The sequence below is a fragment of the Panulirus ornatus genome, chromosome 48 (genome assembly GCF_036320965.1).
Source record: "Panulirus ornatus isolate Po-2019 chromosome 48, ASM3632096v1, whole genome shotgun sequence".
NCBI classification, from domain to species: Eukaryota; Metazoa; Arthropoda; class Malacostraca; order Decapoda; family Palinuridae; genus Panulirus; species Panulirus ornatus.
The window spans coordinates 27,822,823-27,835,035 of NC_092271.1; the positions used below are offsets into that span (position 1 = coordinate 27,822,823).

General features: G+C 39.6%; 1 protein-coding gene across 7 annotated transcripts in view; it reads right to left on the minus strand.

Annotated features, from left to right (window-relative positions):
- LOC139763903 (uncharacterized) overlaps positions 1-12,213 on the minus strand; it is a 181,455-nt gene that overhangs the window by 112,497 nt on the left and 56,745 nt on the right. The gene's annotated exons all lie outside the window — the stretch shown is intronic.

The following is a 12,213-nucleotide window of genomic DNA, read 5'->3' on the forward strand; positions in this document are numbered from 1 at the left end:
TATATATATATATATATATATATATTTATATATATATATATATATATATATATATATATATATATATATATATATATATCATAATGGTTTCAGTGCATTACACGACAGCTAGAGACTGAGTGTGAACGAATGTGGCCTTTGTTGTCTTTTCCTAGTGCTACCTCGCTACCCACCAACATACATGTGTATGAAAAGCCCACTTGCTTCATATTTGAGAATAAAATCACGACGAGGTTTGGTATGAGCATAATTTCATCTTGTTTTCTTTAAATGAAATGTTATCCACCAGGTTGCTTTTAACAGTAAGCAAGTTCACTTAAAACTACTCAGTTATGAGTATTTTCTGAAATAATGTTATACTCATTTAAAAGGTTTATCAAACATTTTATACATGAAAATATAGGTATCAGGTCATAACGTCATCAAATAACATTGCTGAAAAATATAACTTAGAAATGAATTCTTTCATATTTGGGTTTTCATATACATTAAACCCTCGATCTAATAGATTTAGAATTTAATGTACTGGGGAGATAATATATTAATTAATGATACTTCATCCTACTATTTGTCATTTCTCGCGTTAGCGAGGTAGCGTTAAGGTATCATAAGACACCTCGAAACTCAGTCTTCTCTCAAATCATCAGTATGGCTTCCATAAGGCGAGATCCACTGGTGATATTCTTTCTTATCTTTCTGATGTTTAGTCATCATCCCTGAAAGACTTTAGGGAGTTATGTGTAGTTGCTCTTGAAATATCTAAGGTTTCTGACAGGGTGTGGTATCGGGGTCTCATCTCTAAGCTCTCCCCTTTCGGCTTCCCTCCCTCATATTTAGCTTCCTCTCCAGCCGATTTATCTCTGTGGTTGTTAATGATCAGCCTCCCCCTTTTCTCTTATCAACAGCAGTGTCCCTCAAGGTTCTGACCTGTCCCTTACACTTCTTTTTTTCAATGATTTCATCTCTTCCACAAATAATCCAATGCACTCATATGCTGAAGAATGAACACTGCTTTCATCCACATCCTTCAATTCTTCTCCCTCTTCTCTCATTCAATCTGCATCTTCAATAAACTCAAGACTTGGACATACCATCTCAGAGGAGTACATAAAATCTTAAGTTTAATGTCTCCAAGACACAATTTCTACTCATCTCTCTATCGAAAACTCCAAACAACTCTCGTTTTTCCTTTGACAGTTCTGTAATTCTACCTCTTGGAAACTCTACATCACAAGAATAGCTAAGTCTGCCTCTAAGAACCTGGGTGTACTATTTGGATGTCGAAACTACTGAACAGTTGCTCCATTTATACAAGGGATTGATTCGCCCCTGCAAGAGGTACTGCTCTCACATTTATGGTGATTCTAGCTTTGCTACATTAGTCATTCACTTTCCTTATTCTGTTGGCATTACTCTAATTTTTTGTTCCTGAGAGCTGAATGCTTGTGTGCCCATTCCATTGGCTAGACCACGCAACACTCAGCAAGCTGCTGCATCAAGTGATTACTGTATGGCCATCTGGAACTCAAAGTGAGCCATTCTGATACCTGCTTCTTTCCCTACAAGTCGCAGCTTTGGAAATCTCAACTTTCTCATGTCTTTCCCAATGATTATGACCTGGCACATTTCAAGACAAGTCTTTCACTTCCTCTAAGATTCGTACATACCTTCTCGTCTTTTCTTTTTCTATTTTGTAATTCTCTCTACACTTTCATAATTCTCTTTATATTTCAACTTGTCAGTGACTGGGCCCTGTGTGTGTGTGTGTGTGTGTGTGTAGAGTGAGTGTGAGAGTGAGAGAGTGAGAGTGAGAGAGAGAGAGAGAGAGAGAGAGAGAGAGAGAGAGAGAGAGAGAGAGAGAGAGAGAGAGAGAGAGAGAAACATTTGTCCTTACAATTTCCACAAAAATAAAGTCTCTTAATGAGTGTGTTTCTACCTTACATTTTTTCTGCAACACAGTCTGGGAGAAGATCCAAATTTTCCCTTAACCTTAAAGTAAAATCCAAAACTAACCAATTCCTTTCAAGAATGAGAAGTAAATGCTTAACCTTAAAACTCTTCATTTCACACACTTTAAATGTGAAACCTGAGTATTTCTTCAAGCATCCCACCAGCATGACCATACAATTTCAAATTGTGATATTTTGTAACACAACAAAGTACACATTTTTCATTATGTTTGCTATTTCCTGAGTTGGCAGGGTAGTGCCAGAAACTGATGAAGAAATGGCCTTATTTGCTCCCATCCACTCTATCCACCTAAAGACCTTTCCATAGTTTATATATATATATATTCAGTTGCCTTCTACGACACGCAGGGAATACGTGGGAAGTATTCTTTCTCCCCTATCCCCAGGGATAGTATGAAGTCTGTTGTGGATGAGAGAGCTTGGGAAGTGAGTCAGTTATTGTTTGCTGATGATACAGCGCTGGTGGCTGATTCATGTGAGAAACTGCAGAAGCTGGTGACTGAGTTTGGTAAAGTGTGTGAAAGAAAGTCAAGAGTAAATGTGAATAAGAGCAAGGTTATTAGGTACAGTAGGGTTGAGGGTCAAGTCAATTGGGAGGTAAGTTTGAATGGAGAAAAACTGGAGGAAGTAAAGTGTTTTAGATATCTGGGAGTGGATCTGGCAGCGGATGAAACCATGGAAGTGGAAGTGAATCATAGGGTGGGGGAGGGGGCGAAAATTCTGGGAGCCTTGAAGAATATGTGGAAGTTGAGAACATTATCTCGGAAAGCAAAAATGGGTATGTTTGAAGGAATAGTGGTTCCAACAATGTTGTATGGTTGCGAGGCGTGGGCTATGGATAGAGTTGTCCGCAGGAGGGTGGATGTGCTGGAAATGAGATGTTTGAGGACAATGTGTGGTGTGAGGTGGTTTGATCAAGTAAGTAATGTAAGGGTAAGAGAGATGTGTGGAAATAAAAAGAGCATGGTTGAGAGAGCAGAAGAGGGTGTTTTGAAATGGTTTGGGCACATGGAGAGAATGAGTGAGGAAAGATTGACAAGGAGGATATATGTGTCAGAGGTGGAGGGAACGAGGAGAAGTGGGAGACCAAATTGGAGGTGGAAAGATGGAGTGAAAAAGATTTTGAGTGATCGGGGCCTGAACATGCAAGGAGGGTGAAAGGCATGCAAGGCATAGTGAATTGGATCGATGTGGTATACCGGGGTTGATGTGCTGTCAGTGGATTGAATCAGGGCATGTGAAGCGTCTGGGGTAAACCATGGAAAGTTGTGTGGGGTCTGGATGTGGAAAGGGAGCTGTGGTTTCGGGCATTATTGCATGACAGCTAGAGACTGAGTGTGAACGAATGGGGCCTTTGTTGTCTTTTCCTTGCGCTACCTTGCACACATGAGGGGGGAGGGGGATGGTATTCCATGTGTGGCGAGGTGGCGATGGGAATGAATAAAGGCAGACAGTGTGAATTGTGTGCATGGGTATATAGGTATGTGTCTGTGGGTGTATATATATATGTGTACATTAAGATGTATAGGTATGTATATTTGCGTGTGTGGACGTGTATGTATATACAGGTGTATGGGGGTGGGTTGGGCCATTTCTTTCGTCTGTTTCCTTGTGCTACCTCGCAAACACGGGAGACAGCGACAAAGCAAAATATAAATATATAAATAATATATATATATATATATTTTCTTTTTCGGAAAGGCTCACAATTTTGCGCGTGATCAAGATATTCCTATGAGTCCATGGGGAAAATGAAACATGAAAAGTTCCCAAGTGCACTTTTGCGTAATAATCACATCATCAGGGGAGACACAAGAGAGAAATATAACAGTCAGTTGATATACATTGAAGAGACGAAGCTAGGATGCCATTTGGTAAACATGTGATTGTCCAAAACATGTTTTGGACAATCACATACACATGTATATACATACATGCCCACACACACATATACACACCCACACATGTGCATACCTATACATACAGACACATAAGCATATTCATGCATGCTGCCTTCATCCTTTCCTGCCGCCATCCCACCACACATGAAATGACAATTCACAATCAGTCTCTAGCTGTCATGTGTAATGCATCGAAACCACAGCTCTCTTTCCACGTCCAGGCCCCACAGAACTTTTCATTGTTTGCCCCAGATGCTTCACAGCATGTCGACCCCAGTATACCACGTCGTTCCAATTCACTCTGTTCCTTGCTCGCCTTTCACCCTCTTGTGTGTTCGGGCCCTGATTGCTCCGAAATCTTTTTCACTCCATCCTTCCACCTCCAATTTGGTCTCCCACTTCTCGTTCCCTCCACCTCTGACACATATATTCTCTTTGTCAATCTTTCCTCACTTATTCTCTCCATGTGACCAAACCATTTCAATACACCCTTTTGCTCTCTCAACCACACTCTTTTTATTACCACACACACACACGATGAAACTTATCTTGTTTAATTTTCCCCGTGGACTCACAGGAATATGTTGATCATGCGCAAAATTGTGATCCTCTCCCATATATATATATATATATATATATATATTGGAAAGAGGGGCAAGTATGAAGTCTGTTGGGGATGAGAGCTTGGGAAGTGAGTCAGTTGTTGTTCGCTGATGATACAGCGCTGGTGGCTGATTCATGTGAGAAACTGCAGAAGCTGGTGACTGAGTTTGGTAAAGTGTGTGGAAGAAGAAAGTTAAGAGTAAATGTGAATAAGAGCAAGGTTATTAGGTACAGTAGGGTTGAGGGTCAAGTCAATTGGGAGGTGAGTTTGAATGGAGAAAAACTGGAGGAAGTGAATTTTAGATATCTGGGAGTGGATCTGGCAGCGGATGGAACCATGGAAGCGGAAGTGGATCATAGGGTGGGGGAGGGGGCGAAAATTCTGGGGGCCTTGAAGAATGTGTGGAAGTCGAGAACATTATCTCGGAAAGCAAAAATGGGTATGTTTGAAGGAATAGTGGTTCCAACAATGTTGTATGGTTGCGAGGTGTGGGCTATGGATAGAGTTGTCCGCAGGAGGATGGATGTGCTGGAAATGAGATGTTTGAGGACAATGTGTGGTGTGAGGTGGTTTGATCGAGTGAGTAACGTAAGGGTAAGAGAGATGTGTGGAAATACAAAGAGCGTGGTTGAGAGAGCAGAAGAGGGTGTTTTGAAGTGGTATATGGGTACAGCTATCCCTGGGGATAGGGGAGAAAGAATACTTCCCACGTATTCCCTGCGTGTCGTAGGAGGCGACTAAAAGGGAAGGCAGCGGGGGACTGGAAATCCTCCCCTCTTGTTTTTTTTTTGTTTTTCTCAAAGAAGGAACAGAGAAGGGGGCAAGATGAGGATATTCCCTCAAAGGCCCAGTCCTCTGTTCTTGACACTACCTCGCTAACGCGGGAAATGGCGAATAGTATGAAAGAAAGAATATATATATATATATATATATATATATATATATATATATATATATATATATATATATATATATATATATATCCCTGGGGATAGGGGAGAAAGAATACTTCCCACGTATTCCCTGCGTGTCGTAGAAGGCGACAAAAAGGGGAGGGAGCGGGGGGCCGGAAATCTTCCCTGCTCGTTTTTTTTTTTTTTAATTTTCCAAAACAAGTAACAGAGAAGGGGGCCAGGTGAGGATATTCCCGCAAAGGCCCAGTCCTCTGTTCTTAACGCTACCTCGCTAACGCGGGAAATGGCGAATAGTTTGAAAGAAAAAGAAAGATATATATATATATATATATATATATATATATATATATATATATATATATATATATACTATTCGCCATTTCCTGCATTGGTGAGGTAGTGTTAAGAACAGAGGACTGAGCCTTTAAGAGAATATCCTCACTTGGCCCCCTTCCCTGTTCCTCTTTTGGAAAATTAAAAAACAAGAGGGGAGGATTTCCAGCCACCCGCTCCCTTCCCTTTCAGTTGTCTTCTACGATATACAGGGAATATGTTTCCTTACATAAATATACTTTCTGACACCAATCCCTGAAACTTTTAAGGAATACCATCTTCACTAATAATAATAAACAAGTAATGTACTCAGTATTAAGCTCAAAGACCCTTTATTTCCCAGTTAAATGGATAAGCACCCATTTACAACTGGATGTCTGGCGGTACACTGGGAGACTTAAGCACAAGCAAGAGTCAAATCTACAGCCTGCAGCTAATTAACTTTAGTTGTTTGATTTGACAGGTCGAAGCCTGATGCAGGTTCTTGCCTCTGATGAAGGATAGCCCTTAACACTTCTATAGCAATAACTAAACATCTGTTATGTTCCTTCAATTAGCCACATGGTGGTTTAAATGATCTTTACATCTACTTCTTGAATTATGATTCCAAATGACAACCATGTTCCCATATTCATTTTTATGTCAATAAATCTAAGAATCTCCATTTATTTACTAATATTTTCAAATGTACTTTCAATAATACACAAGTAAAATGTGATTTTCTGCTTTAGTTTGTAGGTAGCAATTGGTAGGCAGCCAATGACCAAGGAGGTATGTTACCAGTACTACCTGCCTAGGTATCGGGAGGATTAGTGACAGTTGCATTATGAGCCAGCACTTGAGTGGTTGTCAAAATGCACTCCTCTGAGCCATGTAGCTCTTTCATTTCTGCCCCACCCACAAGTGGACCACTGGATTTTTGTCCTCAAACATGCAATCTCTACTTGTCACACATAATACTTGACAACACTTAACTCACGAAGCACATTCTTCATAACTAGATTTTCCTGCGATGAGAACTATGCAATAGCTCTGCCTTTTGGCAAAACAGCAGCATTAGTAGATAGTAGTAGTACATAGGAACAATTAGGAAGAAGCATTAGGTAGTAGTAGGTAGGAGCCTCTGTAAACACCGCACTAGAGTTGCCCTTTGCCAGTGGTCTGTTAAAGGTGAGGCACTAAAGGCTCTTTAAGAAGCAGAATTAAGCCCACTAATTATGGAGACTCCTGCTGTGACCATACCCTTGAGGGAGTTACAGTTGGAACAGGCATCAGAGATATAGATGGACAGACAGATAGTTCATGAAGTACCACCCCTTTGAATGAAGAAATTCCAGTTGGAACAAGCATCAGAGATATAGACAGACATACTGATAGTTCATGAAATCATCATCTACATTTCCATGTCTGGAACCAGTTGTAATCTTAACTAAAATGTTTCAAGAAACTCAAAAACTGAGGAAAGCCCTTAGACCTTTCACATTCTTACTGAATGACTCGTATAGTCCTATGAGACTAACTTGTAACCTCTTCAAAGTCAACCCCATTCATTTCAAAGGGAATATCAAAGTCTATGCAAATCCTAATAAAAAAAAAGTTTGAATATCAACACAAAAGTGATACACAAACACAAAGGAAAAAAGGGCTTATCTTGGAAATCACAATTATGTTGGATCAGGGAAAATGCTACCTTTATACCAAACAAAAAAAAAAAAAATACAGTACACCTTGAGCTTAAAAACAAACAAGGCATCTCAGACCATGCCCATAAGAATTACAGCATAGGTCTTCTACCAAACACTATCTGATTCAGGTCCAGACTGCTTCCTCCTACAAAGGACTGGGGAGCTGGTTACCGGCTGACCGCTGACCTATACGGCTTACACTGAGCACTCTTAATAATAACAAACCCTTGTTGCACTGTGCAGGAGAACAGTAGAAAGGCACTGTCAGTGATATAACCATCCATCCCTCTCATAACATGATCTTCCCAATGAATAACATATTTTCCTGAAAATATATCATCCCAACAAAGAGCATTCTATTCTGCCAAGGAAATGGATGAAGTATTGGAATTTTGCTTAGTGGTTAGTCATCATGCATCTAATAACTTCCTTGGCATGTCTACACATACAAAAGCAGGACCACCCTTTCATAGTATAGATCATCAGATATAGAAATCCAGACCCGATCACTCATAACCCATTACCATCACATCTCTCTACTAGGAACAATCATACAAAAAGATAAATAAATCTGTCAGCGTTTAATCCTTGCAATTTAACACAAACCTGACTTTGTTCACACCAAAGTAGTTAACTAATCTATGATCACAGCAAATGACAAAGATCACAATCTGTAAGAGTGAATTATCAAAATATTCATAATCAATACTGGGAATCCCCTAAAATTCAAGCTAAAGATACTGACGCATAAATTCTGATGCTTTTGAATCACCCTTTACAAGTCATACTACATTTATCAACTTTGTACATGCATCCTTGAGCAGAATGGTAGTCACAACAAAGTGTGAGATTATCAAAAACTCAATATTCTATCATTAATGGAGGGGACATAATCATACTCTATGAAAGTAAATAAGCAAGAGAACGCAGCAACATTCTTAGAAAACTTTTACTATAAAAGGAAAATACCAATACCATGGTAAAAGTCATTAAAGGGCTATTTAAAGACTGTTTTACAATAAAATACAAAATGTGACATAAGAGCCCAAAATACACAAGAAAAAATGCCTTGATAAATAGAAAATCACAAGGTACACACAGAACTAAAACAATACTATCTCGTGCTTGAAGCTTTAGCCTATTTGCTACAGGTAGCTTCACAGGGCTGTACAGATCTAGGCAGAATGATGAAACTGTAAATAATGTAACTCTCTCTCTCTCTCTCTCTCTCTCTCTCTCTCTCTTCAGTAGCAAATTTTTATTTTTTGATTGTTGGAACTTTGGTACAATTAGGACCATAAAGTATTTCCTCTTCTCCCCTATGCCCACGAGATGGAAGAACTCACTCAGTAATAGACAGACCTGATTCAATATGAACACTATGAACATGAACATCAACCTTATGCAGATGAGCAGCTAAGGCATAGTAGTATTAAAATATAAGGCCTGTTTTCAAATGAGCTTATTACGTTTGAATGCACTTATCTTTCTTTTTCAAACTATTCACCATTTCCCGCATTAGCAAGGTAGCCGTTAAGAACTGAGGACTGGGCCTCTGAGGGAATATCCTCACCTGGCCCTCACCTGCATTTATATTTAGGGTAATATCACAGCCAAGCATGAAAATGTTTAAACATTATAATGGCCATCTACATCTTTTAATGTCTGAAGTACAGGTACACTACTGATTTTCCCGCACTCTTGGTTCCAAAGCCTTGCCGGATTAACCATTTTGCCAGACCAACCATGGTCATGTAGTAATAATTCATCAACACACCTCTAACCCACTAATTGTACATCTTCCATGTGTCTAAAGTATACCATTGACTGCTAGAAACTTAAATCAAACATATATTAAATGTTTGAGTACCCTAAGATGGCAAGCGTCCTTAGATTGTTTGAATCCTGTGGGGTCTTGGTCTTCTGTTGTTAGTGTTTTCCTAGGTGTGCATCGCCAGAATAATGCAGTCTTGTCTGCATTATACACCTGCTCAGGACTAAGGTGCTCATTAGCTACAAGTTTCGCAAATTCGTCCACATACTCGGCAGCTCCTTCGTGGTTTGCAGACCGCTTTTCTCTGCACACTTTATTCATAGAAATTCCATGACGCTTCGTGAATCTTTGAAGCCATCCTTCACTATAGTCATGCTCATGTAATCTAAGTTCTTTATGGAACAACTTACCCTGGTCCATTATCATGCTACCTGACAAGTCCACTCCATCACTCTGACACTGTTAAAACCATTCCATCAAAACTCAATTGTGCTCAGTACTCTTACCATCTTTCATAGTTTTTCTAATCATCATTTCCTTCTTGGAACTGCGGTCAGCATAGAATTTCAATATTTTCTCCCTTTGCTTCTTTATATCATAAACAGTTGATGAATTAATACTGTAATTGTCACACAGCTTAAGCAACGAAACACCACAGTCCATTTTTTTTTTCAACAGGTCTACTTTATCTTGAATCGATATGGATCGGTGTTTATGTCTGACACCACGACTGACACTCTCATATGTCTTTAGAAGCCATAGCTAGGGTTGAATCTAAGCAAAATAAGCTAAGAAGCTCACAGATTTGCGGTATCACCACCTGACAAGTGCAATGCAAAGAATGTAAATAAGCGAACCCTACACACAATGCCATCTGTGGCCACCCAGTGAACTAGTCTGGTGGCCGCGGTAATTTCCAAGTTACCTCATGTAATTTTGTCCGAACTAAAGGTGTTGAACCATCAGTTGCCAGAAATTCAGTGGTGTACCTGTACAATGTCAATTTCAAAATTGATTATTTCATTCTTAAAAGCATTCCAAACCTCACAATAAAAATTCCTGTCTGGTTTAAAACAAAAAAAAATATGATTACAACCAACAAAAGTATAAAATCAAATGAATCAGCCCTAACTAGGAATTAAGCAAGCCCCTATCCAAGTCCTGAAATAATAAGATGGCTCACTCCCAACCAAGTTCTTCATGCTCCCCCCTTTGGAGAAGTCAGTAAACATATTTGTACTCTCTCATCCTTATATAAGCCCATCCAAAATCTGGACATTATTGCCTCTTTCTCCCAATGAGTATAACTATCTTATTATCAATCTGCTCCAATATCTAAGCAAAAATCATCACTTCTGCTTAAGTCATCAAGAATCTCTCCATACCAAGACATAAAACACTCTAAACAACCACCCTCCCAACTCGATTTTAAATTCCATCGGACCAGATACCCATCAGAAACCCCGTCCCCACACAACTGCGAGTCACAATTCCCTGTCTAACACCCTGGACATCACCCATCCCAACATTACAAACACAATTTCATCATATCCCAAGACTCTTCATGACCACAATGCACCTACCATAGCGACACTCTCTGCATAGGTGCACACACATCACTATGACCAGCTTCCTAACTGCTGCAGAAGCTTCATAATAAAGGACTCCTTTGGCTGGAAGAAGTAATCATCTCTTTGTACTGTACGGGAAGGATGTTGTACACTCATGGGGCTCAATCTCTCAAACATTCTAAGTGATACAACTTAAATTTATGTATCCTGTCTGAATTACCATGTTCTCTCATTCTATTTCATTCACCTACCACTCTTTCGCCTTTTGCTACACAAATGCTTCTTAAACTTTTCTTTAACAAGTTTCTAACTTAATTTCATGTTATGTCCTTCAGTTGTTTTATTCCTACATCTCTTGAAGAACCATTTACTGTTCATGTCATCAATGTTTAAAAATCTAAAGGTTGTTATCATTTCACCCTCGCTCTTCTCTTTTCCAAGGTCAGCAAATCTTAAGCCTATAACCTTTCCCTGTAGCTTATCTCACTTTACTCTGGTGCCATCTTTGTTACCTTTGTCCGGACCTTCTCTATTTGCTCTTGGTGCTTCTTTAAGTGACCAAACTTGAGAAACATTCTAGTTTTGGCTTTATCTATCATATGAACAGCTTGCTAAATACCTCATCCATATACCTGAGGGTTATTCCGATATTTGTCAGAGCACAGTTTGTCTCCTGTACTTTACTGTTCTCCTGATGTGGAACTCTGGTGACAGGTTAGGGATGATAACGACTTCCAAGTCCCTCCTCACACACACAATCCCATTAATTTTACCTGACACTTGCTCTCGATGAACTTTATCAACCACATATCAGAGAAACTTTGTAGTAGTATTAGCACTAAACCACAGAGGTCCACATATACCACATATAATGTCTGCATTACCCAAGTCTCAGTCATTCTATTGCTTCTACCTCCCACACATATACTCTTTAAAACTTTCCACAAAGCATCTCTATCAACCCTATCATATGCCTTCTCCAGATCCATAAATGCTACATACAAATCCATCTGCTTTTCTAAGTACTTCTCACATACATCCTTCAAAGCAAGTACCTGATCCACACATCCTCTACCACTTCTGAAACCACACTGCTCTTCCCCAATCTGATGCTCTGTACATGCCTTTACCCTCTCAATCAATACCCTCCCATAAAATTTCCCAGGAATACGCAACAAACATAAGCCGCTGTAATTCGAACACTCGACTTTATCCCCTTTAACTTAAAAAAAATGGCACTTTGCATACATTCCACCAATCCTCAGGCACTTCACCATGATCCATACATACAATGAACATCCTTACCAACCAATCAACAACACTGTCACCCCCTTTTAATAAATTCCACTGCAATATCATCCAAACCTGCCGCCTTGTCAGCTTTCATCTTCTGCAAAGCTTTCACTACCCTTCTGTCTACCAAACCATTCCCCCAGACCCATTCGCTTTGCTCACCATTAA